Genomic DNA, 19,246 nt, shown 5'->3' on the forward strand with positions numbered 1-19,246 from the left:
TATGTACATGATGAGTTGTGGAAATGTCTACTAAGCAGTAAGCCAGCTAGGTTGGACAATTCAGTCGTCCCTCACTGGCAAAGACAGCTGTGTTTAAAGGAGACATAGCATGGTAGAAAGAACAGGCTTTTAGAGTTAGGCACAACTGACTTTGATCTATCTTTACTATAAATGTGACCTTGACGAGGTTATATAATCGCTCTCGGTCTCGGGCTCCTCATCTGCAAAATGGGAATAATCAAACCTATCTTAATTCAATAAGAAAATAAGAAAAACACTAACAACTTCGAAGGAAAATTAACAAAGAGCACAAGAAACTTAAAGGAAAACAAAATCTAAATGACTAAAAAGTATGAAATTTTCCAACCTCACTAATAACAACAAAAAAAAATAGATATTAAATGTGATGGAACTGGAAGCAAAGAGTAGGGAGAATAAATAATATTCCATTAAAGGAACACATCATGATTTATTTGAGCTTTGTCCTATTCTTGGTCCTTTATGTTCCCAATGTTGTTATTATAAATAATTCTGCAATGAGTGGTTTTCCAAATTAATGTTTGTTGGGACAACTTCTTAGAAGGGAAATTTCTTTGTCATAGGTTATAGAGTATGAATTATTTGAAGCCTTTGATATTTTTTGTCACTTTTCTCTTTTCCAAATTACCCAGGATTCCAGAAATAATAATGCAACATTTGCAAATGAGCATCTTTTTATACTGATGGAATGTAAATTGGCATAACGTTTCTGGAAAGCAATTACAAAACAAACACTACAAAAATCATATTTTCACAATCAAAACAATATAGCAAATCTCAGACATTGCTCATAGCAATTTTTTATTGGATATATCTCCCCAGGCAAGGGAAACAAAAGAAAAAGCCAACAAGTTGTACTACATAAAAATAAAAAGGTTTTGCACAGCAAAGGAAATCATCAACAAAATAAAAAGACAACCCATAGAATGGGAGAACATATTCACCAATACATCTGATAAGGGGTTAATATCCAAAATTTATGAAGTACTTACAAAACTCAAGACCAAAAAAAAACAATTAAAAAGGACCTGAATAGGCACTTCTCCAAAGAGGACATACAAATGGCCAACAGACATATGAAAAGATGCTCAGTGTCACTAATTATCAGGGAATTACTAATTAAAACCACAATGAGATACCATCTCGCGCCTGTCAGAATAGCTGCCATCAATAAATCAACAAACAACAAGTGCTGGCGAGGATGTGGGGAAAGGGAACCCTAGTGCACTGTTGGTGGGAGTGCAGACTGGGGCAGCCACTGTGGAAAGCAGTACGGAGTTTTCTCAAAAAATTAAAAATGGATCTTTTGACCCAGTGATCCCACCTCTGGAAATATATCTGAAGGAACCCAGAACAGTAATTCAAAAGAACAGAAGCACCCCTATGTTCATGGAAGTCCTATTTACAATCACCAAGATATATAAGCAGCCTAGGTATCCATCAGTAGATGAGTGGATAAAACAACTATGGGACATTTACACAATGGAACACTACTCAGCCGTAAAAAAAAGAAGAAAATTTTACCCTTTGCAACAGTATGGATGGACCTGGAGAGCAATATGCTAAAGACAAATACCATATGATCTCATTCATATGTCGAATCTAAGGAACAAACTGAATAACAAGGAAAATGGAGACAGACTCAGAGACGGAGAGCAGGGTGACAGCCAGTGGTGGGGGGAGGTGAGGGGGTGGAGGGACTGAACAAAAAGGAAGAAGGACTCAGGGACATGGGCAGCACTGTGGTGATTACTGGGGCAGGGGAGTATGAAGGGACTAAAAGGTAATGGGAAAAAATACAATAAAGATTAAATAAAATACAAAAAAAAGGACAATATAGCACTTCTGTTACATGATAGCGGGATGGCTATGAAAATTAAATGAACTTGTTTGTTTATTGACTTACACAGAGTAGGTATGTTTTTCCTTCTTTAAACTTTAGTTTACCATTTTCGTTTTATCTAACTCATACATTGTAACTACAGTCAGAGTAATGGCATCCTCCCAACCCTCTGCTCCCAGGGTTCTGAATCCTGCACGTGTTTGTAGTTCTAAATCAGAACTCACTTAGCTCCAAACTTATCCTTTCTCTGACATTTTATCTCCTCTGGGGTCTTTCAAAATGTATAGAAACATAACATAAAAATATATTCAAAATCATTAAGAATCAGGGAAATACAAATGAAAAGCACAATGAGATATTACAACACACCTATCAGAATGACTAAAATTTTTCTTAAAAAGTGACAACATTAAATGCTGGCAAGGATGCAGAGAAAACTGAACCACTCATACATTGCTGGTAGGGATGTTAAATTGTACAGTCGCTCTGGAAAAAAGATTTCCAGTTTTTTTTATCAAACTAAACATGCAATTACTATACGACTCAACAACTGCACTCTGGGGCATTCATGCTAGAGAAATCAAGACTTATGTTCACAGGAAAAGGCCTGTAAATAAATATTCATAGGAGGTTTGTTCATAATATTCAAAAACTTGAAATTGTCCAGCTGTCCTTCAACAGACAAATAGTTAAAAAAGTAGGTACGTCGTAGGCATATGGTATATCCATACCTTGGAAGAGTACTCGGAAATAAAAAAGAATAAACTATTGATACATGCCACAAGTTAAATGAACTTCAAGGGAGTTATGCTGAGTGAAAAAAAGATAAAGTCAAAAAGTTACATAATGGTTGATTACAGTTATATGTAATTCCTGAAATGACAAAATTATAAAGAAGAACAGATTAGCAGTTATCCTGAGTTAAGGATTCAAGCTGGTGTGACTGTAAGACATAGCTTGAGAGAGTCTTGCTAGATATCCAAAATAAAACAGTTCTGTATTTAGATTTTTGTGGTTGATAAGGAAACCCACACAGATATAAACTTGTAGAAAACGTATAACACACACACACACACACATAAATACACAAATGACTACAAGTAAAACTAGGGATCTCTACAAAAGAATGGGTGGCTCATATCCATGTTAATTTCTGGTTCTGATATTATACTGTATTTCTGCAATATGTTACCACTGGGCAGAACTAGGCAAAGTATGCCAGAGATTCTTCTGTGTGATTTCTTGCAACTTCATGTACATCTCAAAAAGTTTCAAAATAAAGATTGTATGCATATATACCACAAGCCCTGCATGACTGCATATATCCCATGCCCTAGAAGACATTGCTTCTTGGTGCCTGCAACTCCCTGTGAGCAGACAATGTCTTCACACAGACACTATCCTAACACAGGGTGGATGCTACCAATTTTATTTCATTTAATTGGAAAGCAATACCCCCGATTCCCAATAATGTTTGTTTATAAATGATAGGACTTGAGGGCTTTTATTGTTGTTTATTTTCTAATTATTCGATAGTGTTATTATTAAAAAAATATATTTTGAGCCCCAACAATTCTCTGAAAACTGCTAGAACATGGAGCTCACAGTAAAAAACCCAATAGCTATTCCCTGCTTTCGAGGCATTATTGAAAGCATTTCAGCATAAGGATTTAAAGTGAGTTCAAGTTCCTGCTTCAATCCTCACTAGCCTTTAGGTCACTTATTTAATCTCAGTTTCCTCACTTCAAAAATAGGGATAACAATAGTACACATATCATAAGGTTGTTATAAAAATTAAATCATCATGCAAAACGATTAGCACAGTACCGGGAACACATAAGTAAGTGCTCAATAATGTGGCCCATGTTTTCTAGCGCTGATATTCCTCTGGTAGGCTCCTAGTTTATGTGCTACTGAAGCGCTGAAGCGTGTAATACCAACAAGAGATAGGTTAATATATTAGTCTGCCAGGGATGCCATCAAGTATCACAAACTTGGAGGCTTAAAAGAGAAACCTGGCCTCCAGGAGTTCTGGGGGCTACAAGTCTGAAGTCAAGGTGTGGACAAGTGTGACTGAGCACTGTGAGGGAGACTCTGTGCCATGTTTCTCTTCTAGCTTCTGGTGGTTGCTGGCAATGCTCGCTCTTGCTCGGTTTGTAGACTCATCGCTTCGATATTTTCCTCCGTGTTCATGCGGCATTCTCCCTGTGTGTCTCTGTTCTCATATTCATAGCTCTGTCTTCTTCTAAGGACACCAGTCATGTTAGGTTTAGGGTCCACCTTACTGCAGCATGATCGCTTCTTGACTTGATTACATCTGCAAAGACCCTGTTTCCAAATAAGGGGCACATTCCCAGATTCCTGGAGTTAGGATCTCAATATACCTTTCAGGGGGACACGTTCAACCCGTAACAGTAAGGAATTAGGAATGAGGATGATGGCTGATACTGGCATGATTATTAAAAGCTTTCTGGAGGAAATGGGACCTGAGGTTTTGATTTAAACAGGTAAAGCAGAGTGAGCAGGGGGAAAGAATGGTACCAATGGCACAGGCATAATTAGATGAATAAATTCCCTTATTTTTTTTATCTCTTTCTATATTTAGTCTCTGTGACTCACATTGAACTTTTATAAACCTGTAGACTTGTTATCAGATTGAGAGCTTTTGCTCGGTAGAGATAGCTATTTCTTACCTGTCTCCCCAGTATGGTCTTTCTTTGGCTTGGCATAAAGCATGTACTTAGTGAAAAGGCTTTCTAGCCCTGGCTGGTGTGGCTCAGTGGACTGAGCACTGGTCTGCGAATCAAAGGGTTGCCAGTTCGGCACCCAGTCAGGGCACATGCCTGGGTTGCAGGCTGGGTCCCCAGTTGGGGGTGCAGGGAGGCAATCACACATGGATGTTTCTCTCCCTCTCTTTCTCCCTCCCTTCCCCTCTCTCTAAAAATAAATAAATAAAACATTTTTTTTTAGAAAAAGGCTTTCTAAACTGAACAGAATTTAGCAATGTTAGCAAGGAGCTGATGATCGAAGCAGTCTTCTGCCTAATGCAGATGGCCTTTACTCTCTGTAAGGTCTCCCCAGGGATAAATAAATCTGTTTTAAGGGTCAGAGTCATATATTACGCCTTTCATGAAGATGCAGTAGAAAGAGTTCCAAGGGGCTAAACCTGAATAACTTTGAGAATGGGCAACTTAGTATTGGCCATCACACTAATTGTTAGAAGGGTTTTTTTATATGTTAATTTTTTTTTTTTTTTTTTGCTTGCTTAAATATTTAGATCCAATGTCTGTTTCTGCAATTAAGACCCATTGGCCTTTCCTTTGGGCTCCGGGAACACGAAAATGAAGCGCACTTACAAAACAACAGTCCAAGAGTGATACTGCGTGCTGAGGTCCAAGGTAGGGGAGGCGCCGCAAACCGCTTAGCACCCCCGGGGTCATCATTTCTGTTTACATCTCCAAGTGCCGGACACAAACATTTGACCTACTCTAGCCTGGTAATTTATTAGAGTGTGATTAGGAAGACCAGATTTCTGTTTGATTCCAGTCCAGACACAAGCTGCACAAATACATTTACACTCCTAAGATGGATAACTAGGTCAGTGGTTTTGAGTTGGGAAATATCTGCTTCTCTCTCTTCCTCTCCCCCAGGGCCTCTGAGCACTGAAGTATGACAGGAAACAGATGTGAGTTCCTTCCTGGGGTGTGTGTGTAAATCATGTCTTTTCTTTCCAGGGGAGTCCAGACAGCCTCATTTACACTCCTTTTTATTAGTGTGAGTATATGTTACAGATGAGGAAGAGGATTAAATGAGCTGCTAAAGTCCCAAAGCCGGGAGAATCTTTTCTAAAGTCCACAATTCCCTTTAAATTACCCACATAACAGAGAAAAATTCTGCAACGTGAGAAAAAAAAAAAAAGTCGCATGTGCAAATTTGCAGGGAACTAGCCATAATCAACGAGCTACTGGTCATAGACAGAAGACGTGAATCTCAAAAGCCTGCCTCAAGAAGTTTACCCACGCTCCGGTACTGTTTGGTGTTTTAGACCCATTAAGCCTGAGAAGGAGTGAAATCCCAGACAAATCAACATTGGGCAGACTGGCCGGATCTGGCTTTGTTTCTAGAGTCGCCACTCATTCCATAGCTCTCTGTCCCAGAGGCTGCACATTCTGCATTGTTCACCTATCTTTAGCCTTCCAGTCCACCACTTCTTTGTCCTCCAGGAATTGTGTATCAGAAGAGAATTAACGGTCAGCTGCTTACTTGCAGTCAAGGTGAACAGCGAACAGTGAACAGAGTTGAAACTCCGAGCCACCTCCTGCCCCATCTATCCTGGCCATTTCCTTAAAAAATTAAAACATATTTTTATAAAGACATGATTATATCACTTAACTAAAAAAAATCGATTGGGAAGATTGTATTGCTACCCACAGGAAAGGAGACTTAGTTTTTGCTTCCTCCTGAAAACTGTGCTCCCCCTTTCCTAGTTACATTCCCATTTTATTTATACATTCTCTGTGGGATCTGCCAACACATTGCAAAGGAGAAGTGTTTAAAAATCAGTATTACATGATTTCAAAGGGTAATTTTATAAACAGTCACAGAGGTCAGCATGAAGGTTTGCATAACCTATTTAGCTTATTTGAGTGTATATGAAGTCAATTTCATTATGTCATTCAATGAGAATCTCAGGTCTGGGTATAAGCAAAATATCAATCCCAGGAACAATGATACAACCAATGAGGCCACTGGAGCACCTTTTTGTAGGAGGGTTTGACTGAGGGGTACTGAGAAAAGAACCAGCAAGCAGAACTGTGACACTAGGAGTCAGGTCAGCGATTTCCACCCCATGGGCTGTGGCACACCAGCAGGCCGCAACAATTTGTAAGGCCCTGCAGGATGGGCAGAGGCGGCACCGCCACCGGGTTGCGGACTTGGCATGGGCCATAAATGCCGGTGCTGGCAGCAAGGCCTGGGAGGAGTTTGTGTGAGGAGCCATGGCATAGCTGGGACCATGGAGGGGCAGAGCGGCCACTCAAGATCCTGGTGGTGGGGGACATGAACGACGCTGCTGTAGGTGTTCCCCAGGGATGCCTACCCCAGAAGCTATGTCCCCACCATGTTGAGAACCACACGGGAGCTTTGAGAGACATGCACTGCATTGAGCTCAACCGGTGGGACACTTCCAGTTCCTCTTAACAATGACAACCTCTGGCCCCTGACCTAGCCTGATTCACGCACTGTGCTCGTCTGCTTCCACATTAGCCTAGGAGAAACACTGGGCAGTGTCCTCAAGAAGTGGCAAGGGGAGACCCAAGAGTTTTGCCCCAGTGCCAAGGTCGTGCTGGGTGGCTTCAAACTGGACATGCGGATGACCTGGCCACACCAAGGGAGCTGTGTCAGCAGCAGCTTATCCCCGCTACACGTGAGCAGGACACTGTACTGGCCAAGCACGTGGGGCCCGTCCTGCTGGAGTGCTCCTCCCAGTCCTCTGAGTGCAGTGTCTGGGATGTCTTCCACGTGGCCACAGTGGCCTCCCTGGGCCATGGCCATAGGCAGCTGCACGATACTGACTCCCGCCAGGGACTGCAGCGATCAGCTCAGCTGGCAGGACAGCCAGACTGGGGAGCGGGAGCCAAGGCGAGACACGCAAGGATCCAGCCAAGAGCTGCAACCTCATGTGAGGAGCCCGAGAGGGGCCGAGTGTCAGGAGGGGGTGAAGGACGCCACTGCTCCCCTGCCTTCACCCTGGCTTTCTGACCTCCAGCCTCAGCCTGGGACTTCAGGGCAGGCCGAGGGAGCAATTCTAGGCCAGAGACCGAGAGGCAGAGGGAGCCAACGTTCCCCACATCCTCCCCCACTGCTCTCCCCAGGAAGCAGAGAGAGCTGGCAGGGCCAGCATCTGGGCCAGGAGCTGCAATAGGGCAGGGGGCTGGGGACGCTGGCCTCAAGCAGCGACCTCGAGTCTCAGTGCATGAAGGGTACGTACCTTCCCTCCCTAGCCCAAGTCCCCATACCCTGGTCCTGGCTTCCTTCCCCAAGGGAAGAGTCCATTGCAGGACCTACTCTTCTCTCCTCTCACCTCTGAAGCTCTTCTCACTCATCCTAACCTCCAGGCAGTATGCCGTAAGTCAAAAAGCAGCTGACGAGCCTCTCCCCCGACATACCCACCAGTCCTAGCTCCTCCCTTTCCTCCTGGGGTCCCCAAATAAAGCCCGTGTCCATGGAATAAAAAATTGTTTAAAAATTCAGTACCTGGCTATGGAGACAGGGACACTAACCTCTTTTCCCTTAGATTGTCAAGTAAAAACATGACAACAGACAACATATATAAATGCACCTCTCAAGAGCAACCCATATTCTAATCACAACTTTTTGCCAAGATGCCTCTTGGTCACTCTTTACACTAAAGGATATACGACCACCAAAAACTTGAGGCAATTCCTAAAGGATGGCCTCACAAGGTAAAAGTGAGACCAAGTATCAATTACACAATCTTTCAACCAAAGCATCTTCATTTGATCTCTTTTCTACATTGAGTTCTACGTAAATCTTGTGGGGGGAAAGGATTATGCTTTCAAAAGTTGAAAATGGCTAGACTATTAAAACTTTTCTGGCCATCAGTCTTTTTGTCTGGTAAAATTGGGATAATAATAACATTGGCCACATAATCTATGACAATCCATTGCGTTGTATCCTGTGCTAGTCTACCTCTCACCGGAAAAAAAGGAGCTCCCTGAGAGTACGTAACTGTCATTCATTCATAAAATAATCACTGAATGTCTTTTTGTACCATGCACTGGGAATAGGCAACTAGGTATTCATGATGAGCAAAGTACACGTGACCCTTGCCTTAATGGAGCTTACGCTCCAATCATTTCAAAGTCCCTGCAACGGCCTATATTACGGGTTTTACTCAATGTCTCTGATTTCATTTCCTGCTGTTCAACCCCTTGTATTTTACCTACACTGACCTTGATGCTGTTTCATGAAAACTTCAGGCATGATCCAGATCTAGGACCAATACACTAACAGCTCCCTCACCTGGACTGCTTTGTGCCTACATATGCATAAGATTAACTCCCCTACTGTCTTCAAGTCTGCTCTAGGGTCACCTTCTTTTTTCTAAGGCTTTATTTATTTTTAGAGAGAGGGGAAGGGAGGGAGAAAAAGAGGGAGAGAAACATCCATGTGTGGTTGCCTCTCACGCACTCCCAACTGGGGACCTGGCCCACAACCCAGGCATGTGCCTTGATTGGGAATCGAACTGGCGACCCTTTGATTCACAGGCCAGCACTCAATCCACTGAGCCACACCAGCCAGGACTAGTGTCACCTTCTTAAATGAAGCTCACCCTGACCAACCTATGTACAATTGCAACTCCCATCCCCAGCACTCCTTATTCCCTTCTTATGAAGGTGTAATTTTTTTCACTCTGCAAAATTTTCACTTTCTAAATACGATATGATTTAGTTGTTTATTATGTTTAGCATTTAGTATCTGTCTTTCCCTACTACAATAAAAGCTCCACAAGGCAGAGCACAATTTTTGTCTGTTTCGTCCACTTAATGGATGACAACCACACTTGGCACAGAGTAGGTCCTCAATTACTAACTGTTAAATGAATAGATTCCCAGAGACCTCTTTCATATTTCTCCTTTTATGTGCCTCTTTGTCAGCCCAGATCGCCTTATGCTGGTATTTCCAAAAACTGTATTTTTTCTCTCCTGCTCTTCTTTGTCTTTGTTTTCTGGGTGGGGGGAAAAACTCTGTTGTGTTTCATGCATTTTAGGGCTCTGTTTTCTGTTAAGAAATCAACCAACCCCTCAGAGTCAAATAGCTGAAAATAACTGAGAGGATATCCTTGCTTACCAACCCAAATAAATTAAGATGGTTAGGGAGATTTCAGGAACAGCACAAAGCTCCGGTGAGAGATATTCTGGGCCAAGTAAACCGTTTTCTTGTTACGAAGTCCATTTGTACTATCGGTGGGTAAGAAAAACACAGCCTAGTATAAGGGAAAGATACTGGGACACAGATTCAGAAGCCATGCAGTTAATTTTGCCCTGCCCCTTATTTGTTTGTGATGTTTTTTTGAAATTTACTTAAGTTTTTCGATTCTCAATCTACATATCTCTAAAAGGGGGAGGGAGAGTAGTAATTGTTTTGCGGAGTTGCCAAAATGGGAAAACAAGATCAAATAACTTATGTACTTAGCCCATATTAATCTCTTAATAAATTGTAACCATCATTTTCAGCACAATTTCCTGTCGTAAAATTTGTGCACATCACTAGTTCTCCCTCTCACAACTTTGTGAGTATGAAATCACATAATGAATTAAGAAATTATGAAATGCTACACAAAGCTTAATTGGTTACTTAGGATACAGCTATTAAGTCAAATGGCCAAAAAAAAAAAAAAAAAAAGGTCACCTTTCAATGTCTAAGTCTGACAGTATAGCAGTATGTAAACTAATTACTGAGTAGATCTATATTTTAGAATAGGATGTGTTATAAGAAAATAGGTGTTATCCCCCTGGGTGTTGTGGCTCAGTGGATTGAGCGTAGGCCTGTGAGCCAAGTGTCACTGGTTCGATTCCCAGTCAGGGCACATGACTAGATTGCATGTCAGGTCCCCAGTTGGGGGTGCAAGTGAGAGGCAACCACACAGTGATGTTTCTCTCCCTCTCTCCTTTCCCCTCGCTCTAAAAATAAATAAATAAATAAACAAACAAATAAATTATTAATAAATAACCTTTTTTTAAAAAATAGGTGTTATCTGACAACTCACAACTCCAGCTGCTTCTGAAAAGATGAGCACATTTTAAATTAAGAATCACATTCTGATTGTTTATCTGATGGAATCATTGTGTGAAATGATTCCCCTGTTGAACTACCGGAATGGGTAAAACTCTTCGAAAGACTCATAGCTACAATGCTATTATGTTCACCTGACTCTCTGGACCAACGACATGATCTCTCAGTGCCGCATATCTTCTCTTGTCTGTAAGTGCCTGCTTGCTTTGATCTCCAGTCTATCCAGAGACTGCAAATCTTACCTCATTTTTATGCTCCATTTTTATTCATTCACCTAATTATTTAACAAGAATTTAATAGGCACTATATGCTATGCACTGAGGATGCAAAAACATTTAAAACTAAATCATTGACTAATGGACAAAGAGCAGGAAAAAGATTTCCAGAATCAAGTAAAGTATTCCCTCACTTATCACAGGTATTACGTTCTAGGCCCACCCCCAACCCCTGCGGTAGGTTAAAATCCGCAAAGTAGGAACCTTACATTTATTTTAGTATTTATATGTATTTTAAGGCTTTAGAAACCCTTCCCACACACTTATAAGCCGTTCCCAGTCCCTTATTAACCTTTCCCACTCCCTTATTAACCTTTCCCACACTTTTATAAACACTACTTATGTTCTTAAACCTATTCAACACTCTTAAGCGTACGTCACTTTAACAACAGACGTATACAGGACCGCAGAATCCCGCGACATAGCGAAAAATCCGCGATAAATAATTAAATATAATATTTTTTAAATCCCGCGATACAGTGAGGCCGTGATAAGTGAACCATGATACAGAGAGGGACTGCTGTGCTACCAGATATGAAAGCTCAGAGGCATAAAATTTACAAGTCTTACTAAAAGGTGACTGCTCAGGCTAAATGATGGAGGAGAGTTAGGTGCTTAAGTAAGCCAAAATAAGAAACCTATAACTATTTTTAAAATCAAGGAATTTTTCTTATAATTCTACAGATTTCAGGTACAATTGTACAACACCACACCCGTACCCTGTATTGTGTGGTCACCACCCCAAGTCATGTCCCCGTTCATCACCATTTATCCCCATATACCCTCCTATACCTGCTTTGTCTCCCCCCTCCCCCCTCCCAGCAATTGCCACACTGCTGTCTGTGTCCGTGAGTTTTTTCTCTTTTTTCTTTTTTGCTCAGTCCTTTCACTCCACAACACCCAGCACCCCCAATAGCTGTGAGAAATTCCTCATCAAGGAATTTCTTGGTTGTTGTTTTTTTGTTGAATAATGTAAAATTGTTTATGGATCAGTAAACTTATGTATAACATATTCTTGGATTAAAAATCAAATTATACATTAGTAGATACAGTATGATCATGCTTTTAGGTGGTAAACACACAAAGCAATGTACAGATGATACATCAGAGAATTGTACACTTGAAACCTATACAATTTACTAATCAGTGCCACCCCAATATATTCAATAAAAATAAATAAAGAGTAAGCTATATCTATTGATACTTAGCATTTTAAAAGAATCCAAAATGGCAACAGTGGTTAGATTATGTGATATTTTCTTTTCTCTGTACCATTCTGTACTATCTGAATTTTAAAAATCATAGCATTTATTTAATTCATTATTTTCTAACTTGATCGTTTCTATTTTGGAAAACATTGAGTAGGCTTTAAAACTACTTGTTTCTATACATCCGGAAAGAAATTTGGCCCCCTTGCTCTATAATACGGGATGTAACAGGGCCAGATTTCTGCTAGGTCTATAAATAAAGTAATTTATCCACAAGCAAAAAGAAAAGAAAGAAAGAAAAACTATTCTTTTTCTGTCATAAAGCTTCATTTGACATACAATATCCAACTAAACTGTATTAGAAGCAACCTGGAATTCTGAACACAAAACAAAACGCTGGCTTCTATTTATTTTGATGTTATTTCTGATTATCGTGGGTCTCTAAAAAAATAATTATCATGATCCCTTTGTTTCTGTATCACATTATTTTATGTGTCTGCCCACATATACTGAACTCTTCTAGCTCCTCTTGTCCCCGTGCCAAAGCAGTATCTGGAGAATAGACAGTCCTGAGTTTTTTTCATTCTATCCTATTTCTAACTGAAGGCTAAGTAGGTTAAAAGTCAACAGACCCCTAAATAAAAGCAAATGTCAGAAACTGCGACATTTAAAGTACCTTTCTTACATGAAACAAGTTTGAAGAGGTTTTTTTTTTTTTTCCCAGCAAACCACCAAAATATTACCAAAATTCTACCAATTTGCCTATTTGAAAACCACTTTTTTCTAGACATCCAGAAGGAAATTTTCCTCTGCTGCTCTAGAATATGGTAGGGAACAGGGCCAGGTAGTCACTGGTCTTACTGGTTGTAAAACTATAATTGAGCATTTTTAATGATTAGCTCATAATATTTGTAAATAAAACATTTTCCAATCATCTTTAAAGAGCAAGGACATATTCCAGGATGTCTGAAAAGATAAGCATAACTGCATGTTCTATACAATTTGCTTTATTTGGGTAAAATAGGGAATACACCTTTATATAAATTTGTTTTCCTCACTAAGAATAGTTGAAAGAAAAGTTTCATTAAAAAATAAAAATGGGAGCCCTGGCCAGTGTGGCTCAGTGGGCTTGGCATCATTCCACAATGCAAAAGGTCGCCAGTTTGATTGCCAGTCAGGGCACATTTTTGGGTTGCGGGTTCAATCCCCAGTTGGGGCGTATACGGAAGACAACCAGAGGAACCAGACAATAAGAGGAATCTAATGAACAAAATTAACCCACGAACAAAATAGAACCACAGGCATGGAAACATGGAACAGACTGAAAGTGACCAGAGGGGAGGAAAGAGGGGGGAAATGGTGGAAAGAAGGGGAGGGAACTAGACAAAGAACATGTATGAGTGACCCACAGACATGAACAACAGTGTGGGAACTGACTGTGGAAGCATGGGGTTGGGACAGGCAGAGGAGCACAAAGTGGGGAAAACTGGGATAACTGTAATAAAATAACAATTGAAAAACAATTTAATAAGTTTTCTAAAATCTAAAATAATATATACTTAAAAAATAAAAATAAAAATAACTAATGGCTCCCAAATTTCTAACTCTAGTCCAGATTGGTTTCCTGAACTCTTATGCATACAACTTTCTCCTTGACACTTGCACTTAAAAAATAATGAAAATCTAAAAAAGTTAAAATGGGGTAAATATTATCTATACTTACCTTTTACTAATATTAATTTTGTTGCTCTTGCTTGTTTCAATCATTGACATAAAGACCTCAGCACCATATAAAGTTATACTATGACCTACAAAATTTGAAAGCCTTGGAGGAGTAATGCATCATTACTCATTTCAAAAAAAACGTCTAACAGAATAGTATTAAATATTGTAACTTAGACCTCAGTCATATACAACAAATACTTTACATTACAAATTGTAATAAAGAACATGTGCCAGTACATATTCTTTCGAAGCCCACAAAATCCCAGGGTGCCTTGTCACTCTTTATTTCAGGCCCCATAACATAGGCGCTAGGTTTTCTAAGTAAGATTTCCACAAATTTGAGAAGGGAACACTGATCAGCTGACCGATTTGCTTTCACTATCTCTGCCTGATCAATAACTCTTTATCCGCCTCCCTGGAACACAATGGCTCAGACACCATCTTGACCACTTGCAGACCCCCTGGAGCACAAAGGTTGAACTGCGTGTCCCCCTCTTAGAGTCACATGGCCATGCGTTCCAGTTCCTGGAATCACAGCTTTCCACATGAATTGGTCACTTAAGCCTATCGGCTATGACTGAAGCTAAAATCCCTAACTCTCCAGGTCCCTTGTCAGTCCTACACATGTGAAAATAGCTGACACAAATCAGTTGCTTCTCATTCCGGCTCCGGGTCCCCAGCACTTGCTCTACATAAAGACGCTCTCAACAGAGGAGCTGCTGGGGCGACTTCGTCATCTCTCATGGGACTTGCTGGGGTCTAAACACAGAGCGTACACCCAGACTGCTCTTGGCTCTCCACACTTGATTTTGGTATGCTACCCAGACTCTCAAGCCACCCTAATTCAGCCTGGCTGTTTGAGGCTTAGCATATTTCCCTCTCAGAGCTGACAGCTTGGCAGGTCCCGCCCTGTTACAAGGCCAGATAAGAATCTATTCTTCTGGATCACACCTGCATCCAGGGAACGCTAGGGAGATTTCAGAGCTTCTTCATCGTGTAGGCAGAAAACTCCACCCTCCACCTGGAGAACAGAGCTTCCTGGCCCAGGTACAGAACTAGGCGAAGAAAAATGTAGCAGACCAAGGTCACTGAACTAGCAGGTACACCCACTGCACTATTTGGCATCTGCCTGGGGGGTTCACGAAGCTTCTCAAACCATTTAAACATGTCACAAAAGTCTTATGGCACCTTTACAGTGTCCTTTAAAACAAGAAGTCCCCTGGAAAACCAAAAGAGGTAGACAGCTTTATAGATGTAAACTGTAGCAGTCTCCCAAGAAGCCCAATAAAGAAGTGAGAACCAACAAGAAAATATTCTTTCTAATGCTTTATAGTGACTCTCCCTGCACAGACTCCATAGCAGTGCTCGGATTCAGAACAGTGCACAGCTGCCTTCTGTGGTCAATTCCAAGACCATTCAGAAGGACTGACCTGGGAGAAGCAATCCCCTTCCAGACATACACGAGCAGGCAGCTGGAACAGTGGCTCGGTCCCTAATGAGAGCTACTCTAACCATAAGCTTAATGCCCCAAATGCATACTCCTGCGCCTTTCCTCCCAACCCAACCAACGTCAGCAAATGTAGACAATAATGACAAAAGGTCTGAAGTGCAACCACTTGAGCTTCGATCCTTCCTCTCATTCTCCCTGGCTATGTGTCCTCGGTCAAGGTCTTCGTTCTTATACATAAAGGGGGCTACATTAAAGGGGGTACCTATTTTAAAGAATTGTGAAAAGTAAGTGAGATCATCTGTGTGGACAGATTAACACAGCGCCCGATACATGGCACTCAGTGCATTTAAAGGTCTTCCTCTCCCTGATTTGGTCTCACATCATAAAAGGCTGGTGAGGCAATTGGCTGAAGCAAAGCATGTTCGTGAACAAAATGACCTACAACGTAAGAACTTCTCAATCAGGAAACTGAGACACATTTATCCAGAGCAAATACCTCAGTTTGCTAGGCAGTGGACATAACACCTTAGCCCGTCATCAGATTATGGCCCTGGACTGCGGACTGCAATCATTTCCTCTGCAGATCCTTCTCTAAGCCCACATGGACTTAGAAAGCTCTGAAAACTTGACTCAGTGTTTTGGTCTTTCAAAATACATACCCTCCACAGTTAGCCACGATTCTGTTCCTGTAACACTAAAATACCATACTGGGACCCGTCGCCGGGACGGCCCCGTCCCTCCAGTTCCCAAACACTGGGAGTCGGGATGCAAGACCTGGTGAAAACACTCCAGTGTGTTACTTTTTCCTGTCCCTCTGTTTATCACTCTGCTCAGGATTCTGGCTGGAATCACACGTGGAATATTTGAGCTGTGAAATTCTCATTCGACTAATGCAACACTTCAGCCTGCAGATAGCCGAAATGACAACTCTGGGGAAAGCCATCCAGGATCCCCTTGTCCTGGGCTTCTCTACAAATATGCACTGTTCGGCAAGGCTTTCAGCAAGCAGGAACATGATTTTAATTGCACCATCACTCTGACTCCCTGGGTACAGATCTTTGCCAAGAGGGCTTGATTTCTTTCCAAACTCAGAGCATAAGCATTTTAAAAGCATCCTAAGTACACCCTCCAGCAAGCAATATTCTGATTTGAAAAAAATGAATACAAATTCTTGGGGGGGGGGGCGAATGGGCGATAGGAACCTCTTTTCTACCCCAAGGATTCCAGGGACTTCATGTTACCTGAATTTATTATTATTATTATTATTTGGGTTTTTAGCTTATCACAGAAATTGCTATCCTGGGACCCTTACCCACAGATGCAGGCTCTGTCTAGTTTTGATATAATACTTCCCATTCCTACAAGCAACCTTTCTCTGCCCAAATAAACAGGATCCTGAAGAGCAGCATGCACCATGGTGCACTGTCCCTGCCGCTGTGGAGCCCTAAGGATCGCCTGCCGCCACTAGGCCAGATTAATCATATGCACTCAACGGGCAGGAGCAACCCCTGCAGCCCCAAGGCATTATGACAGTCTTCTACCCTCACAATCGCCACAGAGCAGCTCAGGCCCGTGAACAGGGAACACAGAGAGAGACCACAAGACGGGCAAAGTTTGGAGAACGCTGCCTTTGAGATTGGCAGAGGAATCTCAACACCGCCACCACCACCGCCACTACCACCACAGCAGAATATCATCCACAGACACTTGTCTAGACTGGTCACTAACTGCTCCAAATTCTCTTGTCAAGCTTTCCCCCAAAACTCACTGCTGCCTTGGATTACACTTACCCACAGACTCTTAAACTTAACACACTCCAATTTGTCATGTCCTTTTCTGTTAACCTGGTAGCTGAGCCTGGCAAGGGCTCAATTTCATTTTGGCTCCGCGTTCTGAATTTCAACATCCTGTCCGTACTTTCCCAGGACGCCACCTAAAATTGCTTCTATTTTTTGCTTTAACACCACTAACTTGGCAGCTGGTTAAAATTTTAACTCACTGTGTATCGGAGTAGCACAGGATAGAAAGAAATCCCTGCAGGACTTAGGAAATCACCTGGAAAGAGAGGCAGAGACTAAGTGATCTTTTACAGCCCCTTCAAGATCTAGTAGGATTTCAGTAAGTATGTCTGCGAGTGTGTGGGCATTAAAAATGTATTTGCAGTGAGTCCAAAAGTTTGCAAAAGCTTCATTTTTGGTCAAAATTTTTTATTAGCCCTGGATGGGTTCCTCAGTTGGGTGAAGTGTCCCCCTGTGCTCCAAAAGGTTGCAGGTTGGATTTCTGGTCAGACCACATACCTATGTTGTGGGTTCGATCTCAGGTCGGGGCACGTACAGGAGGCAACTTATCCATGTCTCTCTCTTTCTCTCTCCCTCCTTCCCTCTTTCCCTCCCTCCCTCCCTCTCTCTAAAATCAATAAACATATCCTCAGGTGAGGATTTAAAAAAAATTCTTATCATAATTCGGTGCAGTCCACTATGGATTTATAGAATATTTTGTGAATGTTTTGTGTATCCTCTCTTTTATTTTTTTCAATGTATTGGGGTGACCTTGGTTAATAAAATTATATGTTTCAGGTGTACAGTTCTATAATACATCATCTATACTGTGTGTTTACCAAGTCAAGTTTCTTTCCATTACCATTTATTCCCCCTTTGCCTTCTCCTACCTCCCCCATCCCTCTTTCCATGTGGTCATTACCGTACTGTTGCCTTGTTGTCTGTATCTATGAGTTTTGGGTTTTTTGATCTTTGGTTTTTTGTTTTTTTCTGCTTAATTCCATCAACTTTGTCACCCAGCTCCCCAAACCCCATTCGCAACAGCTGTCAGTCTGTTCTCTCTATTAGGTATCATGCGCCTGTTTCTATTTTTTTTTTTAATTTTTTTAACAGGGTTACTTTTTAATTTAATTTTAATTTTATTTTATTTATCTGTTTTTAGAGAGAGGGGAAAGGAGAAAGAGAGGGAGAGAAACATCACTGTGCGGTTGCCTCTCACTCATGCCCCCAACTGGGGACCTGATGTGCAAACTAGTCATGCGCCCTGACTGGGAATCGAACCAGCGACACTTGGCTCGCAGGCCGACGCTCAATCCACTGAGCCACAGCAGTCAGGGCTTCTATTCTGTTTCTTAAATTTATTTTGTTCATGAGATTCCACATACAAGTGAGATCATATGGTACTAGTCTTTCTCTGAATTATCTCACTTAGCATAATGCTCTGCAAGCCCACCCACGCTGTTGCAAAGGGTAAGACTTCCTTCTTTTTTACAGTGGAGCGGTATCCCACTGTGTAAATGCACCACCACTTTCTTACCCGCTCATCTGTTGATGGGCACTTGGGCTGTTTCCAGATCTTGGCAATCGTACACAGCACTGCAATGAACATAAGGGTGGGTGTATATAAAACATAAGTGTTTTGCTTTGGGGGGATATATTCCCAGAAGTAGAATCACTGGATCATAAAGCAGTTCCATTTTTAATTTTTTGAGGAAGCTCCACAGTGGCTGCACCCGTCTGCATTTCCACCAAGAGTGCACTAGGGTTCCCTTTTCTCCGCATCTTTGCCAACATTTGTGGATTGTTGACTTATTGGTAATATCTCATTGTTGTTTTAATTTGTATGTCTCTGATTATTAGTGAATTTTAGCATCCTATCATATGTCTATTGGCCATCTGCATGGCCTCTTTAGAGAAGTAGCTAATCAGGTCCTTTGCTCATTTTTTAAATTGCATTGACTGGGGGAGGGGGTGGTGGTGGTGGTGGTGTGTGTATGTGTGTTAATTTGTATAAGTTCTTTATAAATTTTGGATATTTATCCCTTACTGAATGTACCACTGACAAATATGCCCATCCATTCAGTAGAAAGTCCTTTGGTTTTGTTGATATT

General features: G+C 41.5%; 1 pseudogene; it reads left to right on the forward strand.

Annotated features, from left to right (window-relative positions):
• Nucleotides 1–6,956: 6,956 nt before the first annotated feature.
• LOC149990392 (rho-related GTP-binding protein RhoN pseudogene) lies at nucleotides 6,957–7,566 on the forward strand (annotated as a pseudogene).
• Nucleotides 7,567–19,246: the final 11,680 nt, after the last annotated feature.

Source organism: Furipterus horrens, unplaced genomic scaffold (genome assembly GCF_987537825.1).
Source record: "Furipterus horrens unplaced genomic scaffold, mFurHor1.1.pri manual_scaffold_17, whole genome shotgun sequence".
Classification (NCBI taxonomy): domain Eukaryota; kingdom Metazoa; phylum Chordata; class Mammalia; order Chiroptera; family Furipteridae; genus Furipterus; species Furipterus horrens.